The sequence below is a fragment of the Hyperolius riggenbachi genome, chromosome 4, assembly GCF_040937935.1.
Source record: "Hyperolius riggenbachi isolate aHypRig1 chromosome 4, aHypRig1.pri, whole genome shotgun sequence".
In the NCBI taxonomy this organism is placed as follows: domain Eukaryota; kingdom Metazoa; phylum Chordata; class Amphibia; order Anura; family Hyperoliidae; genus Hyperolius; species Hyperolius riggenbachi.
In genome coordinates, this window is record NC_090649.1 from 474741261 (window position 1) to 474759282 (window position 18022).

General features: G+C 45.7%; 1 protein-coding gene across 1 annotated transcript in view; it reads right to left on the reverse strand.

Moving 5' to 3' along the window:
• The window catches only part of LPGAT1 (lysophosphatidylglycerol acyltransferase 1), a 159829-nt gene that overhangs the window by 90212 nt on the left and 51595 nt on the right, over positions 1–18022 (reverse strand). The window lies entirely within an intron of this gene.

Consider the following 18022-nt stretch of genomic DNA (forward strand, 5'->3'; position numbering starts at 1 on the left):
AAGGAAATAAATATGGCAGCCTCCGTATACCTCTTACTTCAGTTCCCCTTTAACCATTGCAGCCCGTGGGGATTTTTCACCTTATGTATCAGAGTAATTTTCACCTCCCATTCATTCGCTAATAACTTTATAAATACTTATCACAATTTATTGATCTATATCTTGTTTTTTCCACCACTAATTAGGCTTTCTTTGGGTGGTAAATTTTGCTAAGAATTATTTTTTTATAAATGCATTTTAACAGGAATATTAAGATAAAAATGGAAAAAATTCATTATTTCTCAGTTTTTGGCCATTATAGCTTTAAAATAATACATGCTACCATAATTAAAACCTATGTAATTTATTTGCCCGTTCGTCTCGGTTAGTACACCATTTAAATTTTGTCCCTATCACAATGTTTGGCTCCAATATTTTATTTGGAAATAAAGGTGCATTTATTTACAAGCTTACAATTTAAAAAATTGTTCGTAGTATACTCCCTTCACATGCATATTTAAAAAGTTCAGACCCTTAGGTAACTATTTATGTTTTTTACTTATATATTTTTTTTTCCATTAAAAATTCTATTTGGGTTATTTTTTGGTGTTGGGAAATAAACAGTTAATTTTTAATGTTATAAGGTGTGTAAATTGCCTTCAAAAATGTATGCAGATGTAGTTTTACTATTTTGCCACAAGATGGCCACATTGAGGTTTTTTTCCCCCCCTTAGGGCTTCTCCCTTCTAGGAAGCACAAGGAGGATGGGGAACTTTTTTTTTTTTTTTTTTCAGAAAAACTGCGGCCTCTGATAAGAGACTGTCTGTTTTTCTGCTGAGGACTTAGATCGGTGAACGGGAACCATGTTCCCTTTCACTGATCTCAGGGCTACCGGGGAACGGCGCGGGAGCGCGCCACTGCAGCAGAGCAGCCGCCTGGACGTGAAGATCACATCCGGGCGGTTGAAATGTTTAAAGAGCAGGTGACACCCATGCTAACCTAGAAATAAAAAAAAAAAAAAAAAAAACACATTTTATAAGTAGACAAATACTAGTTCTAGTTACATAAAAGATGTATTGCACTGTCCACGCTAGGATTCCTGTGAATCGTATAGATGAAAAGCAGAGAATCCTATTCTAGACAGTTTCCATCTTGGTTACCTTTGACCTCCTGACATTTCCTCCCTCACTTTTTTTTCTCCTCTTGCCAATTATGTATTCGTTACCCGCCCTCCTCCCAGAGTCTTCAGACACTCCCAATGAGGTCTATACTAGGTCTTATGTCATTAGAAGGAGGGGGAAATAAAGGGAAGAGGAGAAATTATAGATAAAAAGACACCCCCCCCCCAGCATGCAACTGCTTGGCAATGGCAATTAAAGGGCCAGTGCTCCTAAGGTATGTGATAACTCCAAACCACAACAGCAAAAACGTTTTGAAAGTTTTTAATGCAGGATGAGCACCAGTTTAAAACAATTTGCATTTCATCCTCCCCACTTAAAAGTTGCTATTGTAATTTGATTTTTATGATGACAATCCGGCTTAAAATGAAAACAATGTTCTGTTAAACAGACTTAGTAGGGGAACAATGTAGATAAACCCTTGGAAACGGTCCACAAACGTTAACTTTACACACAGTCGCGCAAGTACAATACTTTAACATTTTGCCACGGAGTTCCTCCTTAAAGAGACTAACAAAATGTTGAGCCTTATTTCTTCTGTCCTATAAGTTCCTAGTATTGTTCTAATGTGGTCTGTTTTACTGCAGCCTTTTCTACTTGCACTGTCTCTGTAATAAATCTTATCTCCTTTCCTCTGTCGTGTCTGTCGGGCTGAGGCTGAAATGTGTGGAATGTGCAGCACTGCTTGTCATTGGCAGAAGCTTTACACACCCTCTCCAAGCTCTGCATGAGTCACACAGTAAGCTAGTTCTCAGCCTATGATACTCTGGTTAGAAGCCAGTCTTTTGTTTGTAAACACTGCCTAAAGGTGCCCATACACTAGTCAGATTAGCAGCAGATAGATAATCAGATGGATTTCTTATCTGATGTGTTTTTAGAACATTTTTTACTAGGATAGAATTCCAATAGATTTCAGTTTGAAATCTATTGAAATTTGATCTGATGGCATTTTTTTGCCATCAGATTTCCATTAGGGCCAATGCAAAGTGATAAGCAATCTCAACAGATCGACCTGGATTTTCCACCCTGCCAGTTCGATGGAAATCCTTCAAAATCGGCCGTCGATCGGTCGATTGGCCAACCGATTTGCAATCGATCAATCGATCGATTTTGATCGATCGGCCAGAAAATCGGCTGAGTGTATGGGCCCCTTAAAACTTAATTACAAACCAGGATTGCAGCAAGTAGTGGCAGAAACAGCACAGAGGGGCCCAGGAGAACATAAGGAAAAGAATAGTATGCTTTTTATTGTAAGAATTTTAGAGTACAGATTCTCTTTAAATTTGGCACCAATGTTGCCTAGTAAAAGGAAGGCACTAACTGGCTCATCTCTGCTGCTTGGTCACTGCTGGAGTGACCTCGGCTAGGCATTCCCTCAGCAATCGATCGGTTTCTAGAGACAGCGGGCATGCAGTATGCACGGGGGAGGGATGGCAACTCAATACCTGGCGTGGTAGTTGGCAGCCTTATAAGCAAACATTGCCGTTTCCTCCTAATATACAAACTGCAAAAAAAGTGTCCCAGATACACATTTCATGTAGATGAAAACAAGTTGTTTCAACAGAGGAGCAAAGCAAAAACAAGCCTGCGTAACGAGCTGTAACCGCTCAGTGGAAATGTACAGCATTTGTTTTTTTAACCAATTCTGTTCTAGGAGAGGTCTGTCTGAGGGAGCAGACATTTTCCTGCCATTCCCATGCAACCTCTATACTACAGGCAGTTAGAACCGGAAGTGGATGGAACGGATTCAAACAGATGCGAACCGTTCCTATGTTAACCAATAAGATAAAGACATCAGTCCGTCTGAAACGGATATATTCATTCCATTTGGCTGAATGGAGCGCAAATATAGGGAGCCTGTGATTGTTCCAAATCTACTGATGCATCACACTGACTGAGCGGTAACGGAATGGAACTCACAGAAGAAAAACTGATGCCCAATGTAAAAATTGATCCGTTGGTTTGATCTGTTTTTTTCCCTGGATCAGTTTTTCCCCTGTGCATGTCTCTTGTTGGCAGAACTCACGGTGCTGTAAATTCTTGGGATGCTTTGATCTCTCTCTCTGCTAGCAAAATACAGAAACTGAAAGCAGAAGTTCTCTGTTATTGTCTCACACGGTTATTGTCTCACTCTAAATTGGCTGCTTAAGTGTTAAAACACAGGAAACCATGGCGCTGTGCTAAAAGGCATAAAGCACACACAGTTATCCGGAGTTTAAAAAACCCAATTCTACTCACAAAAAGTTCCTGTGTGCTGACTGAAGATCTTTGTGTCCCGGCCACTTTCAATCTGAGGGGCATGAAAGGCGGCAACAGCTCCGTCCACAGGACCTGCAGGTAATTCGTTCAGCTAGGCTGCTTCGGGTCATGTATAAGGATAGAATTCGCCCCAGCATGGCTTCACCAGCCACGTACTGCAATCCCATAATGCTTAGCATGACCTCTAACCTGAAGTCAGCTGTTGCTCACGAAACGGTGTGGTCACCACAGCAAACTCCATCTCCCATTGGCCAGCTACCTTCAGGTCAGAGGTAAATGCTGGGCATTATACTATGGAAGTTCACAGGTGGTGAATCCATGCCATGGCAAACTGCCATCTCTAGTCACATGACTACATTTTTTAAACCGGATTTTTTTTTTTCCTAGAAGTTGAATTTCATTAGAAGTTTTATACATGTTACAGCAACTTGAGAGAAGAGGAGATCGGCACCATCAATTTTCTTAAATTTTTAGCTCTTTTATTAAAGACAGGTAAAGCACATGGTAATCGAAACTAGAGATGTTCTAAACAGTTTGCTGCCAACATGAGCTGTTTGCCGTTTGCGGTTAAGGGCCCGTTTCCACTAGAGCGAACCTGCATGCGTTTCCTGCATGCAGATTCACATAGACAATACAAGTGGATGGGCCTGTTTCCACTTGTCAGGATTTCTGAGCGTTTTTCTGTGCAGAAAAAAATCTGCACAGTAGACCACGCAGAATTCGCATACTGCACACCGCTATGCGAATTGCCGCTAATGTATTTAATAGGGAAATCGCATGCGGTTTTGGCATGCGTATTTTACCGCGATTTCGCATAGAAAGTAATGTTAAATCACACAGGCAGTGACATGGTTAAAATCGCATCAATACTAACCTATGCAAAATCGCAGCAAAATATGCATGCGAAATCGCATCCGCATGCAATTTCGTCAGCGGGGAATCAGCGGCGATTCCGCACAAGTGGAAACGGGCCCTAACAGTTTTTTTGTTTTTTTACATTGAAGTCACTGGCCGCCGGACTTTATTGGTTAATGGCCAAGAAAGCCACACCAGCCAGAGAGAAACACCAAATTTTCATGTGGTTACGTGGAGGAGGACAGTGGGTACAAGAGGAAAAAAAATTGTTCTAAATCTCGTTCTGCGTGTGTGAAAGGTTTCCCTGGCTGCTGACTTTAGTGGTTAATAGGAAAGCCCCATTATGTGCTAGAAACAGCCCCCCAAAAATTGTAAGGGGGCTTTTGCTATTAACCGCTAAAGTCGGTGTCCGTTCGCCTGCCATTAAAGTCTATTAAGCCAGCTGCAAACAGTCTGTTTGCAAATCTTTGCAGAAATTCGCGTTCGAAGTTCATGAACCGAAAATTTGATGTTCGGGCCATCTCTAATTGCAACGTTTCGGAAGTAAAAAGCACTTGTGAAAAGTGCTGCTGAAGCCAAAAACCAGGCACATAGTTTATCACCCGGAGTAATCCTTTACGCGTGCAAACAGCACGCGGCAGATCGCATGATATCTGCCTTGATAGCAGTTATCACGCTTTTGTGAATCAAGTCCCTATTGCGTGTTTGCCCTTTTTTCTCAAGCGTCGATTTTTACATTTTAAATTTAATGGGTTTAACCTTCTTGGCGGTAACCCCGAACGTAGTTCGGGGTAAGCCGCCGGAGGGTGCCGCTCAGGCCCTGCTGGGCCGATTTGTTTAATTTTTTTTTTGCTGGACGCAGCTAGCACTTTGCTAGCTGCGCCAGCACCCTGATCGCCACCGCCGCGCGCCCGATCGCCGCTATACGGTGCGGCGCGCGGCCCCCCCCCCCCCAGACCCCGTGCGCTGCCTGGCCAATCAGTGCCAGGCAGCGCCGAGGGGTGGCCCGGGACTCCCAATGACGACCCGACGTCAGTGACGTCGGTGACGTCATTCCGCCCCGTCGCCATGGTGACGGGGGAAGCCCTCCAGGAAATCCCGTTCTTTGAACGGGATTTCCTGATCGGAGATCGCCGAAGGCGATCGAAGAGGGCGGGGGGGATGCCGCTGAGCAGCGGCTATCATGTAGCGAGCCCTGTGCTCGCTACATGATATAGAAAAAAAAAAATTTAAAAAAAACTGCCGCGCTGCCTCCTGGCGTATTTTTTTATACCGCCAGGAGGGTTAATGGGTCCATGTATAGAACATACAAGTATATGAGACCACTACTACACTACTAGACAGAGGTGTCTGCCTCTTCTACTGACCACATATGCTATTGCTCCGTTGTTATTGCCTGATGAAGCGGGATCAAACCTACAAAATGCGTTGCATAGCCCCCAGAGTATGTAAATAAACTTGCTGTATTTGACAAACACATTGGCAATTTTTGTGTCTGCTTGGAGGAGGCAAGTCCACCACTGCCTCCTCATGTTTTTAACTTTTTAGATTCTTTTATCCTTTTGGCGCCTCTGTAGCCATACTACACTACTACATCCCGAAGCAGTACATCCTAAAAGTACTGTTGCCGTTTCTTATGTTGTAGAAGCCTTCCTTTACACCTTCCCCGGCCACAGCATGGTGGTATCTGGAGCTCCACCCAGTCTCTCTGTAACATTCCCCCTTCTGAGGAGTCATGCTGTCTGCTCAATAGAGACTGTTACAGCGGATCCGAGATGAAAAACTAACTATAACGCTAGGCATAGACTGTTCGTTTTATATTATCAATCGAGCCACTGATGGCTCGATTGATAATATTCAATCTGTCCAATCACCGCAGCGGGTCGATACCACACTCGATCCCTGCGGGTGGACAATGGTAGAAACGAAACGCTGATAAGGAAGTGCCCGCCGGGACGAGCGGGGATCGATCCGCGCGCACGCGTGGACGAGCGGCGACACGTCGACATTGAGCCGCTGGCTTTAATAGAAAATGATTATTTCTTCCTGTGATACAATGACAGCAGCCATGTTTGTAAACATTACACAGAGGCAGGCTTATCTGTATCTTGAGCAAAAAAACCTAATCCCCCCTCCTCCCCTCTGCCTCTGAAATCAATGGCTAGTAACACCTCCACCTCCTCCTGCCCAGACTGAGCTCCCATGAGCCCTTGCCCAAGGCCCTCTGAAAACCTGTGGGTGTGGTTTAGTTTATAGGGAATTAGGCCCCGTTCACATCACAAATGCGGATGGCCATGCGTGCGGAACGCAACGCGTACGAACGCACGCCATCCGCGTTTGTGTGCGTTGCGTGGCTGATCCCATCACTGAAAAGTGAATGGGACAGCCACGCGTTTTTACAAAAAATGCGTGCAGCATGCGTTCCCGGACCGCACAGGTCCGGAACGCATGCAGTGTGAACATCAGACATTGCACTCTTTGGAATGTCTGATGTCGTGCGTGTCGGCCACCTGCACGCGTTTCCAAAACGCGGCTGGAAACGCGTGCAGTGTGAACGGGGCCTTAGGGTATTAAAACAAAAAAAGTATTTGGTTTGAGGAATGCACATATAAACAATAGGAAAGGAACACAATTATGCAATGAATAAAAGTTCACCTCGGATCCACTTTAACGAGATTAATACTAAATGGTTTGTAGCACGGAATTGGGCCAATAAATGAATTTCCTTGTGACTTGGACTAACCCAATTCCAGACACCAAACAATCTGCATGCAAGCCAGAAATTCTCATCTTATTGAACCATCTCTACTGCTCTCCTGCACGCAGTCCTCTGCGCTTTACAGGCTAATGCTACCCATAACACTGCGTCGATTTCCCGCCGATATACAGCAGATTTGATCACTGATCGAATGTGCTGTGAAATCGATAGTGCAAATGTTGGCCAATAGATCGATTTCCATCCAATATCCATTGATTCAATCGATCTGTCCCGGGTGAAGATTTTGCTCGATCGCAGGCGGGTCGGGAGCGCGGAGTTAGTTTTGAGGGAGAGTTTAAAAGATATCAAAGGTTGGAGAGTGACTGATTTGTTGTGCAGGGTATTCCAGAGTAGGGGTGATGTACATCTTGTACACGTGAATGCGAGGGGGGGGGGGGGGGGTTCTAGAGAAGGACATGTTGGTATCTGGACAGAGAGGTGGGCTTTTGGATCCAACTACAGGGCCCCTTAATTAATGAAAATAAGCTCAGATTTTCATTCCCTGGTTTCATATGCAGCAGGTTTCCTGATGGATTTTATTCACAGAGCACAAATAAAGTGACAAGCCGATAGATCGGAAAAGCAATGTCAGGGAGGCGGGAACAACTGCGCCACGGGATACACGGTCTCTCCTGAATACCTTCCATTCCCACATAAGAGCACCTTTATCCAAACGCACAAAGCTCCGCAAACAGCGGCTCTCCAGAGACAAAAAGAGCGGCATTCTGACAACGCAAGACGAGCGCCCCTCGCAATACATTGCAGGGCGGGGAGCACAGAGGCAGCGCTATGGATTAAAGGGGTGAACCGGATTCCGATTTATCAGAGCTAAAAGACCTCGTATAATAGACTGTGTAGGCGGCGCACGGTTATATTTGTGCGGTTTCAGTACACAATTAAAGCAAAATATTAGAAATGACAAACTTACGTTAAAACACTCATATACCAGGCCAGTCCTACAGAAGCCATTCTGTGATTTCTGTAAACGGACAGCTGCATTTTTCTGTCATTACAGCAGCACTGCTCGAAGAACACCACACCCTGATCTTGCTTTAAGAGGAACAATAAAATGTGTAAATGTTTTAGTCAGTGTTTGCCCATTGTAAAAGCCTTCCTCTCCCTTATTTACATTCTGACATTTATCACATGGTGACATTTTTACTGCTGGCAGGTAATGTCAGTGGAAGTAGCTGCTGCATGCTTTTTTGGCAGTTGGAAACAGCTGTAAACAGCCATTTCCCACAATACAACGAGGTTCACAGACAGGAAACTGCCAGGACCATAGTTCTCACAGTTTCCTGTGGGAGGGGTTTCACCACAATATCAGCCATACAGCGCCTCCTGATGGTCTGTTTGTGAAAAGGAATAGATTTCTCATGTAAAAGGGGGTATCAGCTACTGATTGGGGTGAAGTTCACTTCTTGGTCACGATTTCTCTTTAAGCAGCCTCTTTAGCCAGCTGTCCGACTCATCTGTTTAAATTAGTCAGGAGATGACCACAAACATGTATATATGTATTACAGCTGCAAGAATAAAAAGGGAGTCATCTTGAGGGCCCTTTTACACTTAAAGAGAACCTGTACTGAGTAAAAATATTTAAAATAAACACATGAGGTAACTTCAAATGAACATTACATAGTTACCTTGCCATCAGTTCCTCTCAGAAGACCACCATTTTCTTCTGACAATAATCCCTTCCAGTTCTGACAGCATTTTGTCAGATCTGAAATATATCAGTTGCTGTCAGTGAAATATCAGTTGCTGTCAGTTATAGCTGAGAGGAAAACTGATGTACCAGGTAATGTCCATGTTTCCCTATGGCTCAAGTGGGCGATGTTACAGTTTAACAGTGTGCTGACCAGAAAACGGTTATGGGTAATGGCCATTTTCAAAATGGAGGACGGAAAATTCCCTTGATCACAGTGGACAAACAGGACGAGGGACAGGAGAAAGACACTGAGGAGTAGACTACATGGAAGGTAAGTATGACTTGTGTATGCTTATTTTGACTTTTTCATTTTCAGTTCAGGTTTTCTTTAAAGAAAACCTATACTGAAAATTAAAAGTAAAAATAAACATACACAAGTCATACTTGCCTCCCGTGCAGTCTACTCCTCAATCTATTTTTCCTCTCCTGCGTCCTGTTTGTCCACTGTGATCAAAAGAATTCTCCGTTCTCCATTTTGAAAATGGCCATTACACCATAACAGCTTTCTGGTCAGCACACAGTTAAACTGTAACATAGCCCACTTGAGCCATAGGGAAACATGGACACATCAGTTCTCCTCTCAGCTGTAACTGACAGCAACTGATATATAACTGGCAGCAACTGATATATTTCAGTTCTGACAAAATGTTGTCAGAACTGGAAGGGATCACAGTAAGAAGAAAATGGTGAGCTTCTGAGAGGAACTGATGGCAAGGCAACTATGTAATGTTCATTTGAAGTTACCTCATGTGTTTATTTTAAATAATTTTACTCAGTACAGGTTCTCTTTAAAGTGCCCATATATCAGACAATGTATGGGCAGATCGCCCAAGAGGCAGATCTCTTTCTGATCGGAGAGAGATCTGTTGGGTGCAATAAACCGCAGGCCGATTCCCAATCAATCAATTTCAGCAGAAAATCTCTCAGGAAAAGGCCTTGTGACGGTGCATCCGCCTCCCCCGGTGCTGTCCCCCTAGTGTAAAATGTGGCCCCCGTTGACCCGTGCCTGAGTACTTTCTGTCAATGTCCCCCACTGGCTCCATCCTCGCACAAGTGCCAACGCATATGCCGGCAACCACCTGGAGCGAGTGTATGTGGATGGAGAGCAGTGCACTGAGCTAGCGACGAATACAGACAAATAAAGTATTCATGCTCAAGGAACTGGGGGACACCTGTAACACTAGGAGGGGGGCAGCGCCGGGAGTTCCGTCACGTTCGTCTCGATATCGCACAAAGTTACAGCCGTGCACCAGATTGAGCATGACATCTTGCAGCATGTCCGACCGATGCATGCAACCACCTTCAGCACGAAACTGGTTGCATCGACGACCGGGCTTGCTCTTGGCGGCACAGATATTATAATCGGATGGCCGCCAAGTCATCTGATGTACGGTCACCTTTACCATGCTGCACTGCATTAACCTTTTCTACCACAGCTCGTCGCAATGGCCATGGATGACCTGGATCAATGGATCATGACATCGCCTGAGATATGACAGCAGTGCTGTGGGTAAAGCAGAATCTGCAGTGCGTTACCGAGCGACTTTGGCTGTAATCCCGGAAGTACCATGCTATTTTTTTTTTATTCTTGACTTGCACCACGGCTGTAACGTGCAGTGTGACTTTTTGGTACCGGTGCGATTGTTCCAATCCATTATCTGCTCAAAAACAGCATTCACCAATTAATCACATTAACTAATATAACTAGGGGACTACTTCTAAAAGTGAACCTGAGGTTAGAGGGATATGGGGGTTGCCATATTAGTTTCCCTTTAAACAATACCAGTTGCCTGGCAGCCCTGCTGATCTTTTTGGCTGCAGTAGTGTCCGAATGACCCATCTGACACAAGCATGCAGCTAATCCAGTCAGAGCACCTGACCTGCAGGCTTGTTCAGGGTCTATGGCTAAAAGTGTTAGAGGCAGAGAGTCAGAAGGAAAGCCAGGCAATCTGCATTCTGCATTCAAGAGAATGCCAAGAGTGCGCAAAGCAGTAATCAAAGAAAAAAGGTGGCTACTTTGAAGAACCTAGAATATGACATGTTTTCAGTTGTTTCACACTTTTTGGTTATGTACTATACTTCCACATGTGTTAACCTGCTGAGCGGTCTGGACGAGCTCAGCTCGTCCATCACCGCCGGAGGCTGCCGCTCAGGCCCTGCTGGGCCGATTTGGCTCAAATAAAAAGCAGCACACGCAGCCGGCACTTTGCCAGCCGCGTGTGCTGCCTGATCGCCGCCGCTCTGCGGCGATTCGCCGCGAGCAGCGGCGAAAGAGGGTCCCCCCAGCCGCCTGAGCCCAGCGTAGCCGGAACAAAAAGTTCCGGCCAGCGCTAAGGGCTGGATCGGAGGCGGCTGACGTCAGGACGTCGGCTGACGTCGATGACGTCACTCCGCTCGTCGCTATGGCGACGATGTAAGCAAAACAAGGAAGGCCGCTCATTGCGGCCTTCCTTGTTTATTCTGGGCGCCGGAGGCGATCGGAAGAACGCCTCCGGAGCGCCCTCTAGTGGGCTTTCATGCAGCCAACTTTCAGTTGGCTGCATGAAATAGTTTTTTTTTTATTTAAAAAAAACCCTCCCGCAGCCACCCTGGCGATTTAATCAGAACGCCAGGGTGGTTAATTCATAGTTTGGATGCCTTCAGTGTGAATCTACAATGTTCATAGTCATGAAAATAAAGAAAACTCTTTGAATGAGAAGGTGTGTCCAAACTTTTGGTCTGTACTGTATGCTTAACTATAATCAATAAGAGAACAATGAGCAGAGTGCAATTACCATAGCAACCAATCAGGAATTGCGGCCTCCCCGTTTTATACTTAGGTTGGGCTCTTTGCTAGGCTGCCTGTATGGAACAATAATGCAGAATCCGCACTAAGCTGATACCAGCGGAGTGCCAGCGCGAGTACAATGGCCAGCCACGCAGGACATCACTGCCACACACTGGCAAATACACAACCGGCCACAATTGTTAAGTGAAATTTTACAGTTCATTAGATCGTCTAATGATGTTTGTACAGGGCCTTTGTTATTGCTGGCGATAAGGCTGGCTGTATGTGCAATAAATCTCTAGAACTGAAAGGATTTCAGCTACTTCGGGCATTGGTTGGCTGCTATGACTGGTACTGGCTAAACTACATGTCACAGGGGAGACTAGCTGCTAGGGCCAGTATGTCACAGGGGAGACTGGCTGCTAGGGCTGTTACGTCACAGGGGAGACTAGCTGCTAGGCCTGGTATGTCGCAAGAGAGACTAGCTGCTAGGGCCGGTATGTCACAGGGGAGACTAGCTGCTAGGGCCGGTATGTCACAGGGGCAACTAGCTGCTAGGGCCGGTATGTCACAGGGGAGACTAGCTGCTAGGGCCGGTATGTCACAGGGGAGACTAGCTGCTAGGGCCGGTATGTCACAGGGGAGACTAGCTGCTAGGGCCGGTATGTCACAGGGGAGACTAGCTGCTAGGGCCGGTATGTCACAGGGGAGACTAGCTGCTAGGGCCGGTATGTCACAGGGGAGACTAGCTGCTAGGGCCGGTATGTCACAGGGGAGACTAGCTGCTAGGGCCGGTATGTCACAGGGGAGACTAGCTGCTAGGGCCGGTATGTCACAGGGGAGACTAGCTGCTAGGGCCGGTATGTCACAGGGGAGACTAGCTGCTAGGGCCGGTATGTCACAGGGGAGACTAGCTGCTAGGGCCGGTATGTCACAGGGGAGACTAGCTGCTAGGGCCGGTATGTCACAGGGGAGACTAGCTGCTAGGGCCGGTATGTCACAGGGGAGACTAGCTGCTAGGGCCGGTATGTCACAGGGGAGACTAGCTGCTAGGGCCAGTATGTTACAGTGGTGACTAGCTGCTAAGCCTGGTTTGTTACAGAGGAGACTAGCTGCTAGGGCTGGTATGTCACAGGGGAGACTAGCTGCTAAGGCCTGTATGTCACAGAGGAGACTAGCTGCTAAGCCTGGTTTGTCACAGGGGAGACTAGCTGCTAAGCCTGGTTTGTCACAGGGGAGACTAGCTGCTAAGCCTGGTTTGTCACAGGGGAGACTAGCTGCTAAGCCTGGTTTGTCACAGGGGAGACTAGCTGCAAGGGCTGGTATGTCAGAAATTAGATTTAGCATATTACCCAGCTTTTAAGATTACTCCCATCTGAGCTTTCCTAATGTGCTAGCTCTACAAGCAGGAGGTCTGGGTGGGTCAGTTTGGAAAGACATTACTGTAACATGACCATTTGTCACAGCACAGCAGATGACTTTTTCAATGGCTTTCAAACTCCCACGTGTGTAAACACACATCCACTGATCAGGCAAAACATTGCAAGCCACAAGCCTATTACTGTAAAGGTCCCCCATGATCCTGCAAAACAACTCTGACCCATCCAGGCATGGAACCCACATGACCCGTGAAGGCGTCCTGTGGTATCTGGCACCAAGACAACAGCAGGAGGAACACCTGCAAGTCATAAGGTGTGGCCTCCATGGATCAGCTGTGGCTTTCCAGAGCATTCCACAGATAAATGACACACAAGCAGCCGGCCATCCACAGAACATAAAATAAAATATGACTCATTGCGCTGCTTCCTGTCACTCTTCCCACTTATTTCTGGGCCCTTTCTAACACAATCCATAACGGACCCGCCCCTGGAAGTACTGCCTGGTCGCCACACGTTCGCAGGCGCCGCTCACAAGAGCACCCGAGCTCTGGGCAAGCTCAGTTGCTCTTCTCTTGCACTTTTTTTTTTTTATTTATTGCTGGCCACGCCTGCGCATATCAGCTAATTCATTGCTTCTGAGCAGACAAACGTGCAGCTTGCAGCAGGCGGGGAAGGGGAATTACAGAGGTTCGACTGGACGTCCTGAGGGAGCACAACTCCAGCTAAGGAAAATCCTTCTTTCACAGGTCTGACAAGCTGCTTGTCAGAAGTTGCTGAGGGACAATATGGCCACCTGGGGTGACCAAACAGCACCGAAAGGACAGAGAGGTAGATAGGACAGTATTGCCTTTGTGTACTGTTTAGTAACTTCCGCCTCAGGTACACTTGAGGCCCCTTGCACCCTTGCGTGCTTTGTCGCACCATGTTGCGCTTCCCAGCTGCATCCTCGCCGCAAGGGCCATGCAACAAATCTATGGAGACTTGCGCAACATGACAGTACGCAGAGAGTATCTAAATCACGGCAATGTCAACTTAAACTCTGCAGCGCGCTACCACATGATTATGTAGCAATGCAAGTCAATCGGCGACGGGGGGCAGTGCTATGCATATGACCCTTTTGCGGCACCGTGTCGCAGTTTCATATAAAGGCTGATTTCTGCAGTGTGGTGTTTGCACTGCATTGCGCCACTAACATTAGGTGTGCAATCGGCCTTCAAGTGTATCTGGGGGAAAAAAAAAAAAAAAAAAACCACACCAGTGATGGTGGGTTTGGCTCTGGTGTAATTTACCTTCTTAAAACAGAAGGAAACTTGCAATAATTCAACTTAAAGAGAAACTCCGATCAAGAATTAAACTTAATCCCAATCACTAGCTGATACCCCCTTTTACATGAGAAATCTATTCCTTTTCACAAAAAGACCATCAGGGGGCGTTGTATGACTGATATTGTGGTGAAACCCCTCCCACAAGAAACTCTGAGGGCCGTGGTACTCCTGGCAGTTTCCTGTCTGTGAACCTTGTTGCATTGCGGGAAATATCCGTTTACAGCTGTTTCCAACTGCTGTAAAAGCATGCAGCAGCTACATCACCTGCCAACACCATGTGATAAATGTCAGAATGTAAATCAGGGATTTAAAAGATTTTACAATGGGCAAACACTGACTAAATCATTTATACATAATTATTGTAAAAATGAAGCACTTTTTTTACTACACTATTTTCACTGGAGTTCCTCTTTAAAGTGAACATTTGTGGTCACCCACAATGCACCACTACTGAATATGCAAATGGTCTCTTCAAGAGTGCTCGGGGACACGTGTGCTTCTGAAACCTTCCGAGGAGTCTACAGAACGGCACTAGAACACCAGGACAAAGAGGACCGGGACTTTAACTAGATCAGGACTATCCAGAAGGAGCATGTCACACTCACCGTCCCAGGCTCCAGCAACGTTCCTGTACCGGCCCTGTTGTGTGCAAGCGCGGGGGTTCCCTGGGACTGAATTTTTTTATTTCCAGGTCAGCGATGTAAGGTGTCACGCCTCGGACGCATGCGTTGGAATGTCCACATTGATAAATGCGGCAAAAAGGTCGCATCAGCCCATTAGCCAAAAACGTTATACCGCGCATGCATCAGAATGTCCGCATTGACACGTGCGCAGAAACACTAGCGCGCCATTTCAATGCGCTGATTGGTTCCCCACAGTATATAAGCAGCACTGCCCTCTGTGACAGTGCTGCTCGTTCTGACAGCTTGGCGTAAGCCCCGTGGTGGTTCGTCTGTTCCTGCTGTTGACTCCGATTGATTCCTGGTTTGACCCTTGGGTTGTGACCCCGACCTCCGTTGATTGCTGCCTGCCCCGACTCCTGGTTTGTGACCCAACTACGCTGTTTGCTGCCTGCCCTGGACCTCTGGCTACTGTCTGACTAAGTCTTCGTTCTCTCACATATTAGTGTCACTGTTCTCCCAACCACTAGCTGAGGTTATCCCAGTAGTGACCTGGTGGGCACTAGGCAGCGAAGTTCTGCACTCCACTCAAGGGGGTGTGGGTAAAGACCCGTGGTCACTTAGATCCCACTACTGGGTAACCCCTCTTCCATCAGTGGAAAGGTCAACAGTGTCTGAAGAAAACTGGCCAAAGATAACAGAGCAGATAACTTCGGCATGTGCGCAGACGCTGGGTGCCGTCAGAGCAGCCATGCCATGATGCACGCCCCTCGCAACAATAATTTGAGGATCCAGCAATCGCCAGACCCTGAATTACATCTCCCTCCAAGTTGCTACAACTTGGAGGCAGAATAGTATTTAACGCCACCGGGGAGTTTAGCGACAGCAGGGAGAGCCGTCATTTAGCCCTTTCTGGGCCCAACTGGCAGACAGCGTACACACACGGTCGCCATCCAGAGGCTTCCCCCTACTGAGGAAAGTATCTAACTTTTTTTTTTAGGTTCCAGGTACCTTTTAGGGCCACAAACTTCCAATGAGGTCCTAGAAACAGAGGTAAGGCTTTGTTCACATTATCAATCGCCAGCGCTATCGCAAGAGCGATTTATAGGGAGTTTTTCAAAGCGGTTTTGCAGAGCGATTAGTTTGTTCACTTTCTGGCCTCAGTCAGGAAGTGAACTCTTTGTCCCGGAATAGAATAAATAAAATGTATTTATTCTTAAACACGCTCGGGAAATCGCTATACAAAGCGCTTTTTCAAGTGCTTTGCGATTTCCTTATACCGTCCATTGAGCAAAAACGCTCAGAAAATGGTACATGTAGCGCGTTTGCGATTTTAATAAAATCGAAAACGCGCACATGTGAACACTCTCATAGCAAATCATTGCACAAGCACTTTTAGAGCAATTTCCAAAATCACTAGCGCAAAGAAAGAAAAAAAAAGAAGAAAAAAAAGAAAAAAATCGGAGACGCTCATAGTGTGAACAAGCCCTGAGGCCCCATTCACACTTGAGCGGTTTGCCGGCGATTTCGGCAAAACGATCAAACGCTATCGCTTTTGAAAGCGCTAGTATAATGAAACCCTATGGACCCGTTCTTACTTGGGCCTTTTGCGATAATTGCCGCAAATCGGCCAAAAACGCTAAACGCAAACACGTAGCCTGCAACATTTTCAGGCGATTTCCCGGTGATCGCGTTTCAGTGCTATAGAAGCGCTAAACACCATAGGGGAAAAAAAAAATAAGTGTGAATGGCGATTTTTTTCGCTTAACCAGTTCACCCCCAAGGGTTTTTATCCTAACGGACCAGAGCAATTTTCAGTTGTCAGTGCTCCTCCCTTTTATTCCCTAATAACTTTATTACTACTTATCACAAGAAAATGATCTATACCTCGTTTTTTTCGCCACCAATTAGGCTTTCTGTGGATAGTACATTTTGCTAAGAATTTTTTTTTATTCTAAATGGGTTTTAATGCGAAAAACCGAAAAAAAAGAAAAAAATCATTTCTCAGTTTTCAACCATTATAGTTTTAAAATTAAACATTCTCCTGTGGATAAAACAAACACGTTTTATTTGCCCAGTTGTCCCGATTATTAAACCGTTTAAATTATGTCCCTATCACAATGTATGGCGACAGTATATTATTTTGAAATATAAGTGGTTATTTTTCTGTTCTCTTTTTGTTCTGGCCATAATTACAAGCCCCTATGTAATAAATTAAAATTAATTTTCCCCCATAAAATATAGGATTAAAAAAGCTGTGTCCCTAAGGCAACTATTTTTTTTAAGCTGATTTTTTTTTTTTACAAGTGTTTTTGTTGGGGGGGGGGGGGGGGGGGGGGGAGGGGGGTTGGAAGTGTAATTTTATTAATGGTGTGTATGTACTTGAAAATGTGTGTATTTTGTAGGTGTAATATACTTTTTAGCCACAAGGTGGCGGTAGTTAACACTCGTTATAAGAAGTGTTCACTTTTTTTTTCTTCACTTTAATTGTTACATTTCCTGTTTTTGTGACTGGACGTAGCCGCTGTTCGCGGTCACGTCCATTCACTGCGATTGGGTAGAGGACCGTTCGGTCTTCTTCCCCAATCACCCAGCACGGGATCCTGACGGAAACAGCGGCGGTAGCAGCGGCGGGAACGCGCGACGTATTAAAACGTCATGTTGCGGTAAGCATGACGTTTTAATACGTTAGGATGTCAGTAAATGGTTAAATCGCGCAAAATCGCCATAGCAAAACGCAAAAGAGCTAGCGTTTTGCGATCAGCAAGTGTGAATGGGCCCTAAGGGTGAATTTCTCCAAATGGAACACAGACCGCAATAAAAAAAAAAAATAAATACAATTCTAATCCACAATAATGAAAGTTAGAATAATAGAATAATACATTTCTGCTGTAACTGGGCTTTAGCATAAGAAGTAAAGCAATTATATAACCACTGCCACACTTGACCTGAGCTGTATGATCACAACAAGCAACGGCTTGTACAATAGGCCTGTCCCAGCATTTTCTTCGACCAGCTCTTCACATTCCCCTCAGCTGATTCATGGTGTCTTTGTTCCGCTAGAGCTCTCAGAGTTCATCCCCTCTATTAACAATCCTGCTTGTTTTTTTCCATTCCGCAATATATTCCAGAAGTACGTACACAGCTTTAACAGGAATCTGAGGCGAGAAGTATATGGAGGCTGCCATGTTTCC